Consider the following 16,534-nt stretch of genomic DNA (forward strand, 5'->3'; position numbering starts at 1 on the left):
GAAGCTGCATTTGGAGTTAGAAGAACTGGTCTCTTTCAGTTCTTCTAGGACTAAATGAATGACCCTAGGCAAATTTTTTTTTTTTTGCCTCAGTTTATCCATGTGCATAACAAATTTCTAGATCTAAATCCTAGCATCATAAGTAGCTGTAGTATGCATAAAAATGTAAGTAATTGGAAGGGAAGAGAGAATTTCCAATTGAAATCCAAGCAGACACAAATAGCACAGTACTCCCAAATGCCCTAGTGTGGATATAACCCTGAAATCATCCCCTAATTATCCCAAATAGCCATTAAAATAAATGTTGAATTCATATCTATGCATGGTTGATTCATGCATGATAGCTTCCTTTATTTCTTTTGAGTCTTTGGTATGAAGTATCCGCCATGCTCCTGGAGATCCCATCCACGGAACTCCATGAAAGTGATGTCCAAAAGTACTTAATCAATAGCAAACAGTTGGACTCCCAATAGCAGTGATTGGCAGCCCTTGCTTGGTCCTCCTGAGTGAATGAGGGAACATATAGTATAGTGTTCTGGTTGGTTTTCTGGCGACCTCTGGACCAGCCTTTGTTTTAGCAGAGTAATCACCACAAAAATAGCCAGAGATAAAATCCCAAAGTCTTTATTGTTTCCTTCCAAATCTTGTTTCCTTGCCTGGGGCCAGGCTAGTTTTCTTCTTGGTTTCTGTGGGGGAGGCAGGAGGACCACCACAACGGTCTTTGTCTTGAAGTCTCTCTCAACCCAAGAGCTTGTGCTCCAGCCTCCAGCCACGACAAAGATGGGAGATGGAATGAATTTCTCTGGCTGACTTGTATGTGTATGAGTCAGAAACCATTAATAAAACAACTGGATAGATCTCTAGAAGCAAAGCAAAGTTTATTTACGTCCTAGAGAACGGGCGCCCCACCCATTGAGCAGTCGATTGAGGGAGGAAGCACCTTAGGGGGCAGGGTCGGAGCTTTTATCCCTAATGCAAATTCCCCCTCCCACCACTGACCCTCATCCTTATTGGCTGAGGATCTTACATTCTAAACTCGGGAACTATTCAAGAAATTGAACTTGACCAACAAGTACATAATTGCCCATATTTGGCTGAAATAGGGAGGATAACAGGAAGGGGGCTTAAGTATGCCCTTAGGGGGCTAACAGGGAGGGGACTTTAAGTATGTCTTTAAGAAGATAGCAGGAAGGGGCTTTTGTCTTTAAGAAGATAGTAGGAAGGGACTTTTGTCCTTAAGAAGATAGCAGGGAGGAGACACTTTAAGTATGCCCTTGATTTAATACTTAAAGTCCTTCAGGCCTACTCAAACTTTGAAAAAGATGAAGCCTTACTCCATTTTCACAACTGTCTGTAAAGCTCTCATTTTATCTCGTTCAATTATATCACTAGGGAACCATTGTTTGTTGTAAGATTAAATCAGTCATACTGAATTTAGAGAACTATTAATCACCTTGCTAAACTAGATAACCATTGTCTTATCAATTCCACTGACTTAACACTTTGTAAAAATCTTTCTTTCAAGTACAGAGTTCTGGCCCATAACAATATCATGGCAGCTTCTAAAGCCATGAAGATGACAGACTGGAAGTTTGCCACAGCTTTATTATTAAGGAGATGATGAATGGGAAAATCTGGGATTTGTTCCAAAATTTTTACCATTTTAGTTAGAAATATCCAGGAAGAGTCATTGTATCCCTAGCTTTTCACCTAGAGCACCATCTATGATTCTTTTTAGTATGGAGACATTGTCTGATACCTTCCAGCTGTATTTGCCCATTCATTACTGATGCCATAATTAGCAAAGTGATCTTCAGAGAGGAGCTTCTGGCCTCCCTGGACCAGCCAACAAAGACCATAGCATTAGCTAGAGCTCACGGCCCAACAGACTCTGGCCCTGTAGTTGGCAGAAAAGCTGGGTAGCTTGGCAGAAAACAATGAGTGTGTCTTTGATCATAAGGAGGGTATCCATAGAGGCCATTTTAGAGACCAGAAAGATAACACCTGAGAAAATGAGGGAGGCTACATGTATCTGACCTCTTCAAGGTATTCAACTCTCACATTATAACATTCATCCATGGCAATTAAATGTCTAAATCATGTTGAAAAAACTAAACTAAAAAAGTGCACCCTTGTAAGGAAGAATGATCTCCCAACTTCGTTTTTTTTGTTGTTGTAAGACTGGACTTTCCAGAATAGAGAAAATACCTTTTGTAAGGGGGAGGAAGAGAAGTTCTCACTGGAACCTGAAAGAGCTCAGTTTAATCAAGTCCCATGTCAGAATTAAAGACCCTGCAGGAGTTCCTTTTGGAAAACATTCTTCTGCTTCTGAGACTCTTTCATCTGTTCATACTGATCTATAATTAGTCTAATAAGCAGACGGAATAAAAAATAATGTAGATGGAATAAAAAATAATGTAGGATAGTTGATTCGGGAAAGATTCCTTTCTAGATTCCCACCATCTCCTAGTTAATAATGTAAATTGTCCTTTAACTCACAAATCCTGGTCCCTTTGAATTCCAATAGAAGATCCAGACCTGTCCCAGACCCACCCGGATCTGAGCCAACTTTGGGGCTATACCCAAAAGCCCCTCGAGCTAAGCCACACTGGGAACCCCTCTTTGCAGAGATTCCAAACATGGTAGCCATGTGAGGACCCTCTGTCCACTGGACCCTTTGTCCAGTGCCCTCCTTATCTCTATCTTCACCTAATAATAAACCTCTTTTATCAATCTAGCTCTCCGGGCCAATAAATGCTTTTATTGAGAACTCTCGCTGCTACTAGACCCCATTTACTGCCGTATCCTTGAGCCGAATCCAAGGGGGTTGCGGGGAGCTTTGCCTATACCCCAAACCTGCCACTAGACCTTAACTAAACCCCAATCTCATTTAGGTACCCCAAATCTAGACCTCAACATTTGGTTCCCTGATGAAACGAACACTGGAAGCTAGATAATTTGGTGATCAAACTGAACCCCAACCTTTTCAGGGCACTCAGAACCAATACTGTTCAGGCGGATTGACAAAAGGCCTTCTTTTGTTGGCTCTATCTCTAAGAGATACGAGGGAGACTGCGAGGATTTGGAAAAATAAAAGTTTTTACCTGTCCACAATCTAGACACTCCCCTGCCTCTAAAGTCTTTCCTGGAGCAGATGGCTTTGCTTGAGGAAACTCCCTCTGTCCAAATCCTTTTCGAGAAATAAAGGCCCTTCCTTTACATCTCAATGCATTTCTAATCTTTTTTCACCCCCAAAAAGCCCTGCTCTCAGGCAGGGACTCCAAGACAGGAAAGGAAGTGTCTCTTTAACACTCCACCCCAGACCAAGGAGACACATGGCTGTTCTGGGGACCCCACCCCTCTCGGGGGTCCCAGGCCAGCGCTCTCTTTGCTCTGTTCTGGGAGATAGCCGGAGAAACATAAGAGGAGCTGTGTTTGAGCCCTTCTCCCACTCCACTGTTACATGCAATGGAGTCTCTAATGGTCAGGCTGTAGCCATGAGGAGAAAGGAGGTGAATTGGGGTGAGTTTAGAGAATGTCTCTGTCCACGGCTGCTACTCCCTGGACAGGGGTAAGTGGTCTTCTCTTCAGGTTTTGCTCTCCCAGCAAGATTTGGGGGCTTAGATGAGCTGCCCTGCCTTCAAGTTCCAACGTGGAATCCACCAGAGGAGCCCTCGCCATTCAAGACACACTGCACAGGGGAAGATGGCATCTCTTCCACCCCCAACCTCGTTCTGGCCTTTTCTTCCCCTTCTTCCATGGAGTGGGGAGTGTAGAACTCGGGGCCTGGTTCAGACCTCTCCCATGTGGCTTGGCAACCTGCTGTTTAAATGCTCCTATCCTGTCCCCTTCTTGGGGTTACTGTACAGTGGGGAGATTGGGGACTCAATCTTATCTTCTGAAATCTCCGGAAAGGTTGTCACCAACTTTTAAAACAGAAATTTGCTAGTAATTTGGACAAGTGAGCCGCCGCGTCCCTTTCAGACCTTTACCTGGCTCTTAAAGCCGCAGCTTCCAGCCCTCAGGAAGTGTGCTTGCCCCATACATTTTAAACGGGACTCAGTTTCCCTGATTTGGTCATAATTGTAGAAGCCTCAGAATTACGCTTTTGCATGCTCACAAGGCTATCTACAAAGACGGGATTTTAAATTGCTCTTGGGTTTTTTTCTTAGCCTCAGGGCACTACTTAAAACCTTTTCTTAGCTGCTTGTGGAGAGATAACCTAGGTAAACCAGGCTAGGTCTGTCTGTGGGAACTCTTTTGCTCCTAATTTTCTTAGTCCTAAGACCTTTTGCTCTTAGCACACTCGGTTCTATTCTTTTCTGGATTGGCATTCTATGTCCCTGAGAACAAAGGGTTTTTTCCTGGGCTCCAACCCTGGCCAGGTTGCGGCTTCAAGAAAGACCTTTGGAATGATGGCTGGAGAATAAAATTTCAGGTCAAGGCAAATTAAATTCTTTAAAAGATGGCTTTTTTTTCTTTTCTCCCCTCATTCCTTGACTGCAGCAAGAAATGAGTTAATGGGAGAAACTGGAGCCTTTAAGAATTCAGTGAATACTTTTAGGAAAGATGTCTGTCTTTCCTGTGTGCTTTTCTCAAGTTCTCTAGATTTGTTCCCTGTTTTCCCTTCCCCATTCTTTGAGAAGTTATTGAGGGACTAAGATGGGAATATAAAATATAGGTTATTAACACAAAATGCTGGTAGTTTACCTTCCTACTTAGATAGTGTGTTTTCTAGAGCTATTAGGTAATTTGAAACTGAGTTATGCCTTAAAATTTGTCATCTCTGTTGGGATTATATTATAAGTTATATGAAGTTTGGTTCAGTTACTTGCGAACCTTGAAGTTTAAAGTTAAAAATTTTTTTTTTCCTTTGACTTAAAGATCTGTGTAATGTTAAATTTAAAACTATCTACTTAGATTAGAAAGATAGCTGTATAAGTTGTAAATCCTTTACTGTGATTCTTGAGAACTAGATTCATCTGAAGCCCTTGATTAATGATAATTGCTGTAGAAGATAAAATCCTTTGGCACTGCAGCTAATATTTGCTGGGAGTTTTGAATTCAGGTGTGACTGCATAGGTGATAAGGTGGAATGGTTAAAACTTAAGGACAGTTACCTGAAGTAAAACTGCCTTAAATAGATATTTTAATTTGGGGCCAGACTTTGGTTGCTGCTATTAATCTTTTAACCTTTTTTACTTCCTGGGGCTAGAGTTTCTTTATCTAAAGGTTTCCTTCGCCCAAGTACTTGGGACTACTCCCACCTTGCCTTTTGAGAAAGCTGGGAATCTCATCGCCCTGAATAGGCTTAGGCCTATAGCCTTTTACACTGTGTGTTGATGGAAGGCAGGGCTAGGTCCCTGACTTACTGCTCTAGGAGCCCAGGGCTATAGAATATGCAGACTGTCTAGTGTTAAGAGAGGAGCTATTGAAAGGAGAACACACCCACTCCTACCACATCTCTCCTTTGCTACCTTGCCCTCAATGTTGGTGGCCCTCTTAGGAGGTTTCCACTGAGGCAAACCCACCACATCATGCTTCTATAACGAGGGGCAGCTCAAATGCCCGGGCTAATTTGAGCTTGCTGGGAGACTCCAGGAGTCTTCAGGGGGATTCGTCGTTCATAGGACGCTGTGAGGACGAAATCCTTTTTTTTTTTTTTTTTTGGCAAACGGTCCTCTGGGAGGGTCTTTGTGACACCGTCTAGAGATGTCTAGGAAGGTTACGTTATAGAATGGGAAAGTTTTCCGGGTTTTGCCATGAATTAGCTTTCTTCCCCATCCCTATGGAGATTTTAAGCTGTCTCTTAATGCAGAGACAAACACTGGGCTTGAGAAAAATGCCTCAATCTCAACACCTGAACTCTGAATAGATTAGCTGAATTCCAATCTCTCTGGACAAGTCCATCCTTATAGTGCTTTTTTCTTTCTAATCCTGGGACTGATTAACACTTATGCCCTCAGGCAAAAGCAGTGACCCAAAACACACCCAGCATGATTATCTCTTTAAAAGCTGACTCAGCCTAGTGAAACCTAGGACCCTCCCACCACCTCAACTTTTTTGGGGTCCAAACCTCAACGTTTCTTCCACTCTGCTGCTAATAGCTGTTGGTTTCCCTTTAACTCTTAACCTGAGACACTGAGCTCTTTTCTTCTCAGGGCAACTTCTGCCTCCTGAAAAAACATTTGGAGCAGAAGAGCCTTTTAATACAAATCTCTCCCAGACTTAGTCCTATAGGTGCCCTGGAAACTGTCCGAGGAGACCCTAGTCTCTGTCCTGAGTTCGAGCAGGAGAAACAATGGAGAAACTGCAGAACACCACAGGGGCTGAATTGGTCACCGGCGTCCTGCTCCCCGGTAGGGAATTGGGGTCTGGCCCTGTTTCCCTTTTTATCCCAGGACAGTCCCAACACCTCAGGAACCGATAAGCTGGGTTGGCAGTGCTGAGATACTTTGCACTCCCTCTGACCCCTTCCACCCCTCCCCCATAAGAGTGGGGAAAGTGGGGGGAAGCCTTAGGATCTTTGCTTATTGAAGAACCAACTCCTTTTAAAGAAAGGCAGCACAGTTAAAATATTTCTAAGAGCTTAAATTGCATTCTTATCTTGATTAGAAGATAGGCCTCCAGTTTTCCTGACTTCTTAGTCTACACCCTAAACCAACACCAGAAGAAATTAGCTTTCCTGGAAATTAAGAGTGAAAGGGCTAAACTCAAGGCTACTTAATGCTTTTTACTCTAGACAAATAATCTTTTGCTCCCAGCATTTTCTCCTACTTCTCCTTGTTAGATGGGCCATTAGCATTTTTACAGGCAGCCCACAGAAGGGACCTGTTGCATCTCCCGTCTCCATCTCCACCCTGGATGATACCCCAGTTTTAACCTGCTCCCAAGATCTGGGCTTTAACCTTTGGACTCTCAACTGCCCTTCAGCCTGGAGAACATGGGACAACTGACTAGGAATGACTGACCGGGATACACATCCCTTAGATGCCCTACTGTCATCCCCAAACCCCACACCTCATGCCTCACCTCCTGGCATGAAACCCCAAATCTCTACGACCCTTGCCAGCTCAAAGCAGTCAAGAGGATATTGGTGCCCCTTTTCCCACATGCCTTTGGAGGTGATTGCTTGAAGGGTGGATGAGGAGGGGACCCCCGAACTTGGAAAATCCTGGAAGGAAAAAATCCTCAATTCTGTCTCAATAAGAGACTTTACCCCATGTCTTTTTCCTTAAATGAATTTAAGTTCCAACTGCTTGAGCGGGGAATGATGCGGGAAAGATTCCTTTCTAGATTCCCACCCTCTCCTAGTTAATAATGTAAATTGCCCTTTAACTCACAAATCCTGGTCCCTTTGAATTCCAATAGAAGATCTGACCTGTTCCCAGTCCCACCAGATCTGAGCCAACTTTGGGACTACACCCCAAAGCCCCTCAAGCTAAGTCTCCCTATTATAAAAAGGCCACACTGGGAACCCCTCTTTGCAGAGATTCCAAACATGGTCGCCATGTGAGGACGCTCTGTCCACTGGACCCTTTGTCCAGTGCCCTCCTTATCTCTATGTTCACCTAATAATAAACCTCTTTTATTAATCTAGCTCTCCGGGCCAATAAATGCTTTTATTGGGAACTCGCGCCTTTACTAGGCACCATTTACTGTTGTATCCTTGCGCCGAATCTGTACTCCAAACCTGCCACTAGACCTTAACCCTAATCTCATTTAGGTACCCCAAATCTAGACCTCAACAGCAACTCTTTTGCTCCTAATTTTCTTAGTCCTAAGACTTTTTGCTCTTAGCACACTCGGTTCTATTCTTTTCTGGATTGGCATTCTATGTCCCTGAGAACAAAGGGTTTTTTCCTGGGCTCCAACCCTGGCCAGGTTGCAGCTTCAAGAAAGACCTTTGGAATGATGGCTGGAGAATAAAATTTCAGGTCAAGGCAAATTAAATTCTTTAAAAGATGGCTTTTTTTTTCTTTTCTACCCTCATTCCTTGACTGCAGCAAGAAATGAGTTAATGGGAGAAACTGAAGCCATTTAAGAATTCGGTGAATACTTTTAGGAAAGATGTCTGTCTTTCCTGTGTGCTTTTCTCAAGTTCTCTAGATTTGTTCCCTGTTTTCCCTTCCCCATTCTTTGAGAAGTTATTGAGGGACTAAGATAGGAATATAAAATATAGGTTATTAACACAAAATGCTGGTAGTTTACCTTCCTACTTAGTGTGTTTTCTAGAGCTATTAGGTAATTTGAAACTGAGTTATGCCTTAAAATTTGTCATCTCTGTTGGGATTATATTATAAGTTATATGAAGTTTGGTTCAGTTACTTGCGAACCTTGAAGTTTAAAGTTAAAAAAATTTTTTTTCCTTTGACTTAAAGATCTGTGTAATGTTAAATTTAAAACTATCTACTTAGATTAGAAAGATAGCTGTATAAGTTGTAAACCCTTTACTGTGATTCTTGAGAACTAGATTCATCTGAAGCCCTTGATTAATGATAATTGCTGTAGAAGATAAAATCCTTTGGCACTGCAGCTAATATTTGCTGGGAGTTTTGAATTCAGGTGTGACTGCATAGGTGATAAGGTGGAATGGTTAAAACTTAAGGACAGTTACCTGAAGTAAAACTGCCTTAAATAGATATTTTAATTTGGGGCCAGACTTTGGTTGCTGCTATTAATCTTTTAACCTTTTTTACTTCCTGGGGCTAGAGTTTCTTTATCTAAAGGTTTCCTTCGCCCAAGTACTTGGGACTACTCCCACCTTGCCTTTTGAGAAAGCTGGGAATCTCATCGCCCTGAATAGGCTTAGGCCTATAGCCTTTTACACTGTGTGTTGATGGAAGGCAGGGCTAGGTCCCTGACTTACTGCTCTAGGAGCCCAGGGCTATAGAATATGCAGACTGTCTAGTGTTAAGAGAGGAGCTATTGAAAGGAGAACACACCCACTCCTACCACATCTCTCCTTTGCTACCTTGCCCTCAATGTTGGTGGCCCTCTTAGGAGGTTTCCACTGAGGCAAACCCACCACATCATGCTTCTATAACGAGGGGCAGCTCAAATGCCCGGGCTAATTTGAGCTTGCTGGGAGACTCCAGGAGTCTTCAGGGGGATTCGTCGTTCATAGGACGCTGTGAGGACGAAATCCTTTTTTTTTTTTTTTTTTTTGGCAAACGGTCCTCTGGGAGGGTCTTTGTGACACCGTCTAGAGATGTCTAGGAAGGTTACGTTATAGAATGGGAAAGTTTTCCGGGTTTTGCCATGAATTAGCTTTCTTCCCCATCCCTATGGAGATTTTAAGCTGTCTCTTAATGCAGAGACAAACACTGGGCTTGAGAAAAATGCCTCAATCTCAACACCTGAACTCTGAATAGATTAGCTGAATTCCAATCTCTCTGGACAAGTCCATCCTTATAGTGCTTTTTTCTTTCTAATCCTGGGACTGATTAACACTTATGCCCTCAGGCAAAAGCAGTGACCCAAAACACACCCAGCATGATTATCTCTTTAAAAGCTGACTCAGCCTAGTGAAACCTAGGACCCTCCCACCACCTCAACTTTTTTGGGGTCCAAACCTCAACGTTTCTTCCACTCTGCTGCTAATAGCTGTTGGTTTCCCTTTAACTCTTAACCTGAGACACTGAGCTCTTTTCTTCTCAGGGCAACTTCTGCCTCCTGAAAAAACATTTGGAGCAGAAGAGCCTTTTAATACAAATCTCTCCCAGACTTAGTCCTATAGGTGCCCTGGAAACTGTCCGAGGAGACCCTAGTCTCTGTCCTGAGTTCGAGCAGGAGAAACAATGGAGAAACTGCAGAACACCACAGGGGCTGAATTGGTCACCGGCGTCCTGCTCCCCGGTAGGGAATTGGGGTCTGGCCCTGTTTCCCTTTTTATCCCAGGACAGTCCCAACACCTCAGGGGCCGGTAAGCTGGGTTGGCAGTGCTGAGATACTTTGCACTCCCTCTGACCCCTTCCACCCCTCCCCCATAAGAGTGGGGAAAGTGGGGGGAAGCCTTAGGATCTTTGCTTATTGAGGAACCAACTCCTTTTAAAGAAAGGCAGCACAGTTAAAATATTTCTAAGAGCTTAAATTGCATTCTTATCTTGATTAGAAGATAGGCCTCCAGTTTTCCTGACTTCTTAGTCTACACCCTGAACCAACACCAGGAGAAATTAGCTTTCCTGGAAATTAAGAGTGAAAGGGCTAAACTCAAGGCTACTTAATGCTTTTTACTCTAGACAAATAATCTTTTGCTCCCAGCATTTTCTCCTACTTCTCCTTGTTAGATGGGCCATTAGCATTTTTACAGGCAGCCCACAGAAGGGACCTGATGCATCTCCCATCTCCATCTCCACCCTGGATGATACCCCAGTTTTAACCTGCTCCCGAGATCTGGGCTTTAACCTTTGGACTCTCAACTGCCCTTCAGCCTGGAGAACATGGGACAACTGACTGGGAACGATTGACCGGGATACACATCCCTTAGATGCCCTACTGTCATCCCCAAACCCCACACCTCACACCTCACCTCCTGGCATGAAACCCCAAATCTCTACGACCCTTGCCAGCTCAAAGCAGTCAAGAAGATATTGGCGTCCCTTTCCCCACATGCCTTTGGAGGTGATTGCTTAAGGGGTGGATGAGGAGGGGACCCCTGAATTTGGAAAATCCTGGAAGGAGAAAATCCTCAATTCTGTCTCAATTTTGCCCCATGTCTTTTTCCTTAAATGAATTTAAGTTCTAACTGCTTGAGGGGGGAATGATGCAGGAAAGATTCCTTTCTAGATTCTTACCCTCTCCTAGTTAATAATGTAAATTGCCCTTTAACTCACAAATCCTGGTCCCTTTAAATTCCAATAGAAGATCTGACCTGTTCCCAGCCCCACACAGATCTGAGCCAACTTTGGGACTACACCCCAAAGCCCCTCAAGCTAAGTCTCCTATTATAAAAAGGCCATACTGGGAAACCCTCTTTGCAGAGATTCCAAACATGGTGGCCATGTGAGGACCCTCTGTCCACTGGACCCTTTGTTCAGTGCCCTCCTTATCTCTATGTTCACCTAATAATAAACCTCTTTTATCAATCTAGCTCTCCGGGCCAATAAATGCTTTTATTGGGAACTCGCGCCTCTACTAGGCACCATTTACCGTCATATCCTTGCGCCGAATCCAAGGGAGTTGCAGGGGAGCTTTGCTTTACTCCCTGTACCCCAAACCTGCCACTAGACCTTAACTAAACCCCAATCTCAATTAGGTACCCCAAATCTAGACCTCAACAATAGCGATTTCCCTTATTTGCTTTTCTTGTGTGATATAAAAGGTTTGTTTTATTTTTCCTTCCTCTTCCAGGAGTCTATATATTGAAAAAATAAACAATTAAATCAGTTATGGTACAGCATAAAGTACAATGGATTTGTAGTAAGAAGCTATGGATTCAAGGTATAACTTTGTACAACTGCTGTGTGACTTAACTTATCTAAGCCTCTGAACTTATCTGTAAAATGGAAATAATAGCGATACATATATAGCATGATAAAGTTTACAAAGTATCTTATCTGATTATCAGTTCACCACTCTGAAGCAAATAATACAGGTATCATCTCCTATTTGTGGATAAAGGGACAAACTCAGAAAGATGAAGGGGCTCCTTCATGGACATTTAGATAGGTTCATGTCATCTCCGGCAGATTCTGAGATAAGTGTTCCTGACTCCCCTATCCTCTGCTTTTTCTGCTCTGTCACATTGCCTCTCAGATCATATTCACTGGACATCACTGGAGGGTTGGGGGATACAAATGAAGTTATACATATAATAGGGGGCCCTGCTGATATAATTTTGAACAAGTCACTTCTCTCTGAGTATAACTCTCCCAAGTGAAAAATCATTCTCAATTTCCCTGTCTATGAAATAAGTAGGTTGAATTGTATGAATGTTTCCCCAAAAACCTTTTGTTCCATTGAGACCTTTAGGGAAAAAAATTTAAATACAAATTGTTTACCTCTAGGGTAAGTTAATATTTTGCTCACAATATTTTTTTTACAATTATTTACTGCTTAAGTCACCATTAATAAAATTTTAGTTGAATACCTTAAACCCTTGTTTTAAATCCCCAAGAGGTTCATGAACCACTGGACTAAAGAGCCATCTATAGCCCTCCAACCTTTAAATCTGTATCTCCATGGAGGGAGATAGCGCTATACTGTCTTCATTTATTGTAAAGCTAGACAGATGATATAGTTCTCAAGAATAAGGAAGCTAAGTTACAAATAGTAAGGAGCAGAGGGGCAGAGCCAGGGAGGTATCTGAAGGGGATGCAGAACCAAGAGACTCCTCCCCTCCAGCGTCCCCTGAGGAAACTTTCCCCCTCCCCCCATCCAAAGCTCTCATCAGCCTTGGGACTCCACATTGTCACTACTCTCAGCCTCTGATTGGAGGATGGGTCGATGAGCTTCTCCACTGAAGGAGAAAGTTCAGTTCAAACATTTCATTTTCTCATGTGGCTGCATGACTTTGTGTCTTTTTTAGCTTCTGCACTAAGCCTTTGCTCTTTTGACACTTCACTTTTCATTAGATTACAAGCTCCTTGTGGATAGGACCCTTTTTTTCCCCAATAGGAAAACATACCTTTGAGAAAAATTCTGTCTTAACCTCTTAACCAGTAATTGTTTGTGGACGTGGATGTGAGCTGGGTTACTTCTAGTGCAATTGACCCTTTTCATGCACTTAGAATCCTACCCTGTTGCTTAAAATGACGTCCCTAGACTGACTTGTGCCTCTAGTTACAAGGGTATTAATTCACATAATCTCTCATGTCTTTTCTATCTCTAAATACTAACATCTCCTGGGGCAGTACATTTCACTTTTGGACTGCTCTGGAAATTCCCCCTTCCCCCCCTTATTATTTAGCTGAAATTGGTATCAACTTTCTGTATGTTGTTCTCACTTTATGACCAAGCAGAATAGGTTTATTCACTCTACCAAATGTCTGCCCTTAAAATTTTGAAGACCACTATCATTTCCTCATTAAGTCTTCTCTCAAGGATTTTCATCCTTCCTTTCTTCAGCTGACCCTTATAGTCTCTTCCTCTTTCTTCTCACCTCTCTGGATCCTCCCATGTATATGGATTTCTTAAATTATTGTGCCTGGGACTCAAGACAATGCTTTAGATACTGTAGGTATTACACCTATTCTAAATACAGTATCTTGACCATGGTAGAGCCGAATACAATGTATGTCTTTTTTATGGGGGGGGGGGGGGGGCACAGATCCTCTCCTAATGCGCATTAAATTCACATACATTTTTTGACTGCCACATCATACTATTAACTCATATTGCATTTGTATCCCCAGCATCTAGCACAGTGCATGAAACATAGTAGCTGCTTAATAAAAACTTATTGTTTGATTGGTTGGCTGAAACCCCCAAAGATTGTTCACACAAAAGGTTGTCTTATGACATCTCCCTCTTCCTATGCCTTTACTGTTGATTTTTTTAGAGCCAAGTGTGGGCCTTTGAATTAGTGCTTATTAAATTTCATTTTATTAGTCTTGGTCTAGCATTCCAGTTTTCAGACTCTTTTTGGACATTGGCTGTTATTTGGACCTCCCTCCTAGTTCTGAAAAGACTTTATTAGCATTGCTATTCATGCAAAGCGCTTATAAAACATTGAACAGTAAAGGGTCAGGGAAAGGCTCCTGAGCCATTTTAATAGAGACTTTCCCCTAGATTCACATTGATCTATTAATGATTCTAATCCAGGACTTTAAGTAATTCTGAATTCACCTTATCTAGCTAGTACTTCTCATTTTGTTCACAAGAATAGCAAGGGAAGCTTTGCTGAAATCCAAGCATAATCTGTTTACAATGTCACCCTGGAATACCAGTCTAGTAACTCTGTCAAAGGAGGAAATGGGGTTGGTCTGGCATGACCTGTTTTTAAAAGAAAACATGTTGGCTTTTGGTAATCTTTATTTTCCTCAACATTCAGAGCCATCTCTTTAATAATACATTCAAGAATTTTGCCAGGAATTGAAGTCAAAATCACTGGCTATTGTTTACAGACTCCACCCTTTTCCATTCTTTAAAAAATGAGACAAATGACCATTCCCACTCCTATAACACCTTTCCTGTTCTCTGTGATTTTTCAAAGATCATTGTGTGGTTCAGTAACCATATCCACCCATTATATTTGTACCCTGGAATATAATTCCTCTGGGTCTGCGGTTCAAAATGACTGAGGGTAGTTTAGATGACGAAAACAGTTTTTTGTTGTTCTCTCAACTTTAGAAAATGAGAAAAAAAACACCTTAAGATTATCTAACCAGTTGCATGTTAGTTGCATGATGCTTGAGGGAAATGATATCAAATAAATGGATATTACAGAAGTTACAGAAAAGGTTGATGTTAGGCTCAATATACAAAAGAACTTTCCTTCACATAGGGATTTCCCAAAACTAGAATGAGTCACTAGAAGTATTCAAGCAGAAAATGGGGGATCATCCATATAGAATGCTATGAGAGAAAACAATTCCTCTCTTGGATAAGAAGCTCATGTTCATGACTTTCAACAAGAGCCAAGATGTTACCACAATTAGGAAGTCAGGGCAATTGAATAAAAAAGACAACCATTGTCCATAATATTGATGCTTGTGTGAGATGTATAGTATCTCTTGGAGAGGCTGAGCATCAGGGTAAGAGAAGGTCCCAGAGGTATACCTGGCCATACTCAGACCCATATTGGGTTATTGCAATGGTCCATGTGCTAACTGACATTTTTATTGCCTACTACCCTGTTCTGGATCACAGATCCATGATGGACTGAAAAGGGGTCTTGCAGAGGAGGATAGTGTTCCCAGGTAGGGGGATCCTGGGCTATGTACTATGTGGAAAAAAAAAAAAAAAACAGCAGTTTGGTCCAAACCCAAGAGCAGCCTCTAACCCAGCCTGCAGAGGAATAACCAAGCAAGAATCCCAGATCAAAGGGGAGCCTGGGGTTTTGCCACTCTAAAGTGTAGAACTTCCTAACTGGTTGATAGGTGTTGAGTTTAGCAGCATTCTATTGCTGATCCAACTGAGATCTATGTCAGGAATTTACAAAGTAGGTGCTGGGGGAGGGTAGTGACATTCATGGTGGAAGTAGAAGTGGAGGTGGGGTAGGGAGTGGGAGGTGATAATCAGACTTTGGCCTGGATCAGACCTTTATGGGAGTATGAAAATTTGCAGATCCACAAATGGTCCCTGAAATGCTGGATTAATAAACCACTCAATGCCCAAGAAAGCAGCAACAAGTCCATCAGGATCTTCCTTCCAGAAGGGCCATAGAACCTAGCCCTAATAGCAAGTCCAAAACCAGGAAGCAGACTGGAAAAATGAGCAAAAAAAAAGTTTATCATGATAAGCTTTTATGTTGTTAGGGATGCTCAAAATACAAAGAAGAAAAGTATAACTCTAAAACTTCTACAAGAAAAATCTCTGAAAAAAATATAGTTTAGGCATTAAATAATTAGAATTCATGAAAGTAATGAAACAGTTAAAAAAATTGAGAGTATTCTCTTAAAACTGAGAAAAAATGAGCACGTGTAATGCTGGAGAAACTGAGGCAGGAGAGAGATTAGAGAATTTTTAATATTGTATTAATTGGAGAGCGTAATTGACTGGACAGGACTCTCATCTCAAAGTATCCAGTGATGAATGGGAGAATCCCAAATCCTTAAATATCTTTTACAGACAAAGACGGGGACAGAAGCGGGAAACTTCTTCACAGACCCATTTGGTTCTGTCAGGATGGGGGGAGGCTATAAATTCTTAATAAAAGCCAGAATCAGGATGTTTGAATAAAGAGAAGTAAAGATGTCAATGAGGTATCTGGGATTGTCTTATCTTTTGGAATATTTTCTTGAGGGCAGGAGAAGTTAGGAATCAAGAAGTCTGAACTCCCCCTTATCTTGAGTCTTACATTAGCAATTTTTTATTTTATTTTATTTTATTTTATTTTTAATTTTTTATTTAATAATTACATTATATTGACACTCGTTTCTGTTCCGATTTTTTTCCCCCCTCCCTCCCTCCACCCCCTCCCCTAGATGGCAAGCAGTCCTTTATATTACATTAGCAATTTATAACCTTAGAGCAAATGGTCCTCAATCTTAATGGACCAGAGTGGAGTTTTACAACTAAGGGGATGAGGCAAAACAGTTAAGAAAACTGAGATAGAACAATTCAGGGAAACTCAGTCAGGACTAGTGCAAGGAAATTAGTATAGGGAAACTGAGTCAAACAGTTAAAGAGAACTGTGGCACAACACACTAAGGAAGAAAGAATTGGAAAGGGAATTAACATTTTGTAAAAGAGATTTGGGGTAGTTAAATGGCTTAGTGGATAAAGAACTGGCCCTGAAGTCAGGAGGACCTGAGTTCAAATCCAGCTTCAGACACTTAATAGTTACTAACTTTGTGACCCTGGGCACAATTGCCTCAGCAAAAAAAATAAAAAGTTAGATTAAAAAAAAGAGAGAGATGTAAAATTGCCC

The sequence above is a fragment of the Antechinus flavipes genome, chromosome 4, assembly GCF_016432865.1.
Source record: "Antechinus flavipes isolate AdamAnt ecotype Samford, QLD, Australia chromosome 4, AdamAnt_v2, whole genome shotgun sequence".
NCBI lineage: Eukaryota > Metazoa > Chordata > Mammalia > Dasyuromorphia > Dasyuridae > Antechinus > Antechinus flavipes.